The sequence below is a fragment of the Arvicanthis niloticus genome, chromosome 3, assembly GCF_011762505.2.
Source record: "Arvicanthis niloticus isolate mArvNil1 chromosome 3, mArvNil1.pat.X, whole genome shotgun sequence".
In the NCBI taxonomy this organism is placed as follows: domain Eukaryota; kingdom Metazoa; phylum Chordata; class Mammalia; order Rodentia; family Muridae; genus Arvicanthis; species Arvicanthis niloticus.
The window spans coordinates 82,977,871-82,983,722 of record NC_047660.1 but is presented as its reverse complement, the minus strand read 5'-3'; the positions used below and the strand labels follow the sequence as shown (position 1 = coordinate 82,983,722).

Here is a 5,852-nt window from a genome sequence, read left to right as displayed (position 1 = left end):
GCTTCAGACACACCAGAAGAGGGCATCTGATCTTATTAGAGATGGTTGTGAGCCACCATGTGGTTGCTGGGAATTGAACTCAGGACCTCTGGAAGAGCAGTCAGTGCCCTTAACCACTGAGCCATCTTTCCAGCCCAAATGAATCTTTTAAAAAGAAAAAAATTTCACCGCAGAACCCAGTGGTGGGTTTAAGAATGCCTATTTTAGTTTTTGTGCTTGTCCGTGTTCAAAGGAGCTTGTGATTTAACAGTGCTTTTAAAAGAATGTTCTAACTCTTGACCTGCCAGCTGGTTATCCAGGTCCTTTATGACGGTTCCTTACACTGCACATTTGTTCTATGTGTTTTTCTTTATGGATGTGCCATTTCCAAGTTTTGAAACATTAAAAAGAATGAGTGGGCGAGAGGTTGAGGTCAGGAAAGCAGCCAGGGGCAGAGAAGCTGCAGCAGCAGACAAGCCTGGAAGCTGTGTGTGTTGAGGGCGAGATTGTGACGTGCGGTCCCTGAAGGTTGTCAGTCCTGGTGGCTGTCCCCTGTCCCCACAGCGTTGAGTGGGGATGCTGGCACTGAGGGCATTGGCCTTGGCTGGAGGGGAGCTGATGGGTTTAAGTGGACAGAGTGGTTTAACCAGTGCCTGGGTGTGGGGGTAAGAGATGGGCACTGTGTGGTCAGAATTGTGAGCCTGGCATTTTTGGTTGGTGGTGACCACACTCACATGGGGGCTCAGCTCCAGCCTCAGCGGCTCGATGACTCATCTGGAGACAGAAGGCAAGCATGCTCCAGCCCCCCTGCCTATGCTCTACCAATTCCAAGGCCTGCTCCAAGGCTTGTACAGAGCTGGAGGTGATCAGCACCTGAGGGGTTAAAGAGAAAAATGAAGATTTTTTCCAAGAAAAGTAAACAGCAAACTTCAAAGCAAAAAGCCACAGCGGAATGTATTGTGTCTATGATCTTTCTGAGTAGGTCAGGAGAGACTGAGCCTGTGTGGGCCTTCTACACATGTAGAGGGAAGAGGCCCAACATAGGGAGATGGTGGCTCTGTCGGACAAAATTGTTCAGCAAACTTTCAGATACTAAAAAACTTGGAGAGAATGATTGTCCCAGATCAAGACATAAAACACCAGAGATGTAATTTCAGCCCTTCTGAAATTACATCTTATTACCCCTTTCCACCCCTTCCCAGCCCCAGCCTCAGACACTCCATTTCCTCTCTCACTGAGAGGCCAGCCCCTGCTCTCAGTCTGTGGAGCGCATCTCTGTTCCATAGACCTGAGGCTTCCCCTAGCATGAGTTGTATGACTTTCCCCAGGGGACATGTGAACAAAGACCTACTCACCTCAGAGAATCCTGACAGACCAAAGAGAAGATTCCACCCAAGTCTATCCTGGTGAGCTTGTGAGTTTATTGGGGTGACTTGCAGGAGCGTGGTGACTCAAAGTCCTTGGAGTCACCCAAGTCTCATCTTAGTATGGAAGATGACTCTCCAAAGCTGTATCCCCGAAGTTATCTACCCAAGCAGGAGGTGGCACCGAGACAGGCTATGTAATATTTGGGACCAGTCTCGTAGCTTGGTAGTTTCTGAGCTTCCAGAATCTTCTAACCGTTCTGTGTTTCCTGAGCCTCCCGAGTTCCCATAGCTTCCTAAGACTTTCAAGCTTCAGAATGGGAAGCTCCGCTCGGGAGGAAAGAGCACAGCAGCATCGTTTAGAGACCTGTTCCACACCATTGTTTGTTTGTTTATTTGTGTGTGTGTGGCCGCCTATGCCACAGTGTGAATATAGAGCTCAGAGGACAGCTTGCAGGAGTTAGTTCTCCTCTCCCATATGTGGGTTTTGGGGATTGGACTCAGATCTTTAGGCTTGGGGGCAAGTGTGTTTACCATCTGAGCAATCTCACACATGTTATTTATTTTTATTAATATATTTTCTTTTCTTTTCTTATTTTTTATTATGTGTGGCTCAGGCTGGCCTTGAACTCATGATCCTCCTGACTCTGCCTTCTTCAGCAAATCCTACCAGTGTGTGCCACCACAACCGGCTATTTAATATATTTTCAAGCCTCATATAAATAATGTCTACATGCATTCTTCTGCCTCTAGCCTATGAGGTAGAGACATGCTCTAATGAAGGTGTTGTCCTCTGGACATGTGTTTTACATTGTCTTTGCCAAGCCCACTCACTCCTGAGCGTTTCCCTTTTCTCATTAGTTTGATTGAGAACATGGCCTATAATCCACCCTTTGGTGCCCCATTTGGAGCTGGGTGTCTGTGGTGCACACCTTTGATCCCAGCACTTGCCAGGCAGCGGCAGGTAGAGCCAGGGAAGTTCTAGCCTAGCCTGGTCTACATAGCCTGTTCAGGACAGCCAGACTGGTATCTCACAGAGAGACCATGTCTCAAAGAAACGAGAGTATTTTGGGACTGGAGAGATAGATGGGTCAGCCCTCTTTCCTCTGTGGGCACCAGGCATGCCTACACGTACAGACACACAGACAAAATACTCATGCATGCACAATAAAATAGATTTGAAAAGAAACAGGGCTGAAGGGTTGGCTCAGTGAGTAAGTACACTTGTTCTTACAGAGGATGCAGGTTCCATCTCCTGCACCACGTAGTGACTCACTACCTGTAACTCCAGTCCCAGTGAACCCACAGCCCTTTTCTGACCTTTTCAGGCACCCGTATGACGCATAAACATAAGCAGAGGCAAAGAGCCTATTCACACAAAATAAATCAATCCTGAAGCCAATCCAGTGGCTCTTGGTCTAGTCAGTTTGTATGTGCACCCCACAGTTACAGAGCGTGTCTGCCATCAAAATGTAACCCTGTGCCCTTCACCGTTACCCTCTAAGTTCTGGTACTCCCAGAACTAGGCAAACCACTGGTTTATCTTCTGTCTATAGATACTTGTCTGGGACATCTCAGAAAACACAACCGTGTGTGTGTGTGTGTGTGTGTGTGTGTGTGTGTGTGTGTGTGTGTGTGTATGTCTGGTTAAGAATATCCCTTTCCATGGTTATATTGTGTTCTATTAGATAAACTTATCATAGTTTATTTGTTCAGGAAAAAAATGATGTGAATTCTGCTTTCAGTCAAGATTGGGATTAAAGAGATCATATTTATCTTCCTTCCTGGAACAAATACGTAAAAATGTATGAAACTACAGTTCTTAACACACCCAGCATCAGGCAACCAAGGCCAGTGTTCTCCACAAGATGAGAAACAATGTCACTGTCACCCAGCTCCACTATTTATCAGTGGTCTCCAGGCTGTGCACAGGGAAGGGGAAGCCACGTAAAAATATAGAGCTTTCCACGGATGACGACTCTGGACATCCAGGAGGCCGATGTGGATGTGAGCCCAGGAACACAGCCACAGCCATCTCACTGCAGACAAGAGAGCCATAGAGTGAGAAAGATGAACCCAGGTACCTGAGGAGCCCCTCCCCTCCCCGACACTTCATCAGCTGAGAGCACTACCCAGTGCTGGGGGAGAGACTCATTTGAATTAATCTGAACAATCCTCAGACCTCACAGTAATGGATCCTGATGCAGCAGCAGACTGGAAGGCTTCATAACTCAAGGGTCATAGTGTAGAGAGGTTTGGCTACGGTAGCAGAATAAAAATTAACCCTAGATTAGGTACAGTTGTAGTCCTGCCTAATAAAACTTTGCAGCAAAACCCAAAGAATCCTTAGGTTTCCAAGCAATTTAAGCATGTTCTAGAATGAAGCCTAAGAATATCTACGGAAATAGAGAACAAATCATTTAAATCAGACCCGGTGAAGCACTCCTTTGATCCCAACACTCAGAGGCCAGAGGCAGGCAGGTCTCTGAGTTCAAGGCCAAGTTGGTCTACAGAGCTAGTTGGAGGTCTATAGGGCTACATGGAGAAACTCTGTCTTTAAAAACTAAAAAGAAAGGAAGTGGGGCCTGGAGCAAGCAGGAGCGGGGCCAAAGCAAGAGGAAGAAGGGAAGGGGGAAAAAAGAAAGGAAGGAAGGAAGGAAGGAAGGAAGGAAGGAAGGAAGGAAGGAGAGAGAAAGAAAAAAAAAGGAAGAAAGAAAGAAAGGAAAAGTAAGGAAAAGAAAAGAAAGCAAAACATTCAAACAGTTGGATGTGCTGGCTCCCACCTGTAATACCAGCACTTGAAAGGCAGAGGCAGGAAGATCACAGCAAGCATAAGGTCAACCTGGACAGGAGCTACAAGGTGAGACTGTACCCATTCAACAGATATTCAATACCCAATAAGACAAAATTGACAGTGTATGACATCTGCTGGCAGAGGGGCAGAGGGGCAGAGGGGCAGAGGGGCAGAGGGGCAGAGGGGCAGAGGGGCAGAGGGGCAGAGGGGCAGAGGGGCAGAGGGGCAGAGGGGCAGAGAGGCAGAGGGGCAGAGGGGCAGAGGGGCAGAGGGGCAGAGGGGCAGAGGGGCAGAGGGGCAGAGGGGCAGAGGGGCAGAGGGGCAGAGGGGCAGAGGGGCAGAGGGGCAGAGGGGCAGAGGCAGAGGAGAGGCAGAGGGGCAGAGGGGCAGAGGCAGGTCTCTGAGTTTGAGGCCAGACTAATCTATAGAACAAGTTCTAGGACAGTCAGATCTACAAAGATAAAACCTTGCCTCAAAAAGCAAAACAAAACAAAGCAAAAACCACCCCTCCATACACACACACCCAAAATCAAAACCAAAACAAAGCAGTTACCCTAAGCTCCTAAACTGTCTCAGGTTCTTCATCAGATACTGGGTTTAGCTTCTGCATCTGACCTAGCATTCTTGTGACTAACAGACAGACTGCTGCGAATGTATCACTAACCCTAGCAGGCCTCTGGTCTCACCCACCCTAAAGCTAAGAATATGAAGAGATTGCACCTGTAATTTATGGAAGCTGTTTTTGGAAGCTCCACCAGCCACCAGCCTGCTTACCTGACCCTCCTGCCTCCAGTACTGCTACACACAATGCTTGCCGGTCTCCTTTGTCTTATGTCTGGGAAGGTTCCTTTTTCCACAGCATCCAATGTAACTGGAACATCCAGGGGGCTGCAGCAGGAGGATCTTAAGTTTGAGGCTAGCCTGGGCTGTATAGTGAGACTCTATCTCCAAACAGCAAAAAAGCAAGACGAAACAAAAAGTCATTTGAACACTCAGAATAAACCACTTCCTTATTTCCTTCGAAGAACACCTTGTTTTGGGGGTACAGTCTCCAGGCCTACATCTCTCTCCAGCAGTGCAAACTTTCTTGTTTCCTTTTTACAGGGTCTCACTATGTAGACCAGACTGGTCTTGAACCCACAAAGATCTGCCTGCCCTCTGTCTTCCACGGATTAAAGGCATGTGCCACGGCTCCAGAAAGATTTTGTTGTTGTTAAACGTATGTGTAGGCATGCTTGTAGAAGTCGGAGGACATACAACCAATGGGATCTGGCCCGAAACTCATATTGATTCTCCTGTCTCCACCTGCCATTTCTCCAGAGGAGCACTGGTTACAACAGACACCTGCTCTATGTGGATTCTGTGTGTCTGAATTCAGGGGCACATACTCACCCAGCTGTACCCATCGAGCAATCTCCTCAGTCCCTAGCTGTCTCGGCATCCTCCCCTCCACCACCACACCCAGATGTTAAGATTCAGATCCAGGACAACCAGCTGAGGTGCATATTTAACTACCAAAGTGGACCTGGCCTCCGGGTTCTCCTAGCATCCCTCAGCCCGGACCTGGCATACCCAGCCCTCTGTCCTAACCCTTTCAGCCCAGGGGCGGGGCTTCCTCTCTCCCAGGGCCGGGCCTTCCTCTCTCCCAGTGGCTCTTTCCTCTATAATCCAGACATCTGGTCTCTCCCTCCTTCTCTCTGCACTCGCCTTTTCTG

The 5,852-nt window shown here is 48.2% G+C and overlaps 1 long non-coding RNA gene across 1 annotated transcript; it reads right to left on the bottom strand.

The window, feature by feature from the left end:
* On the bottom strand, nt 1-5,852 carry LOC143441765 (uncharacterized). The gene is made up of 4 exons (XR_013109435.1): nt 5,530-5,852; nt 4,912-5,025; nt 3,526-3,602; nt 1-3,382 (listed from the first exon to the last, which is right to left on the bottom strand). It is a non-coding gene; the product is annotated as an uncharacterized LOC143441765 (long non-coding RNA).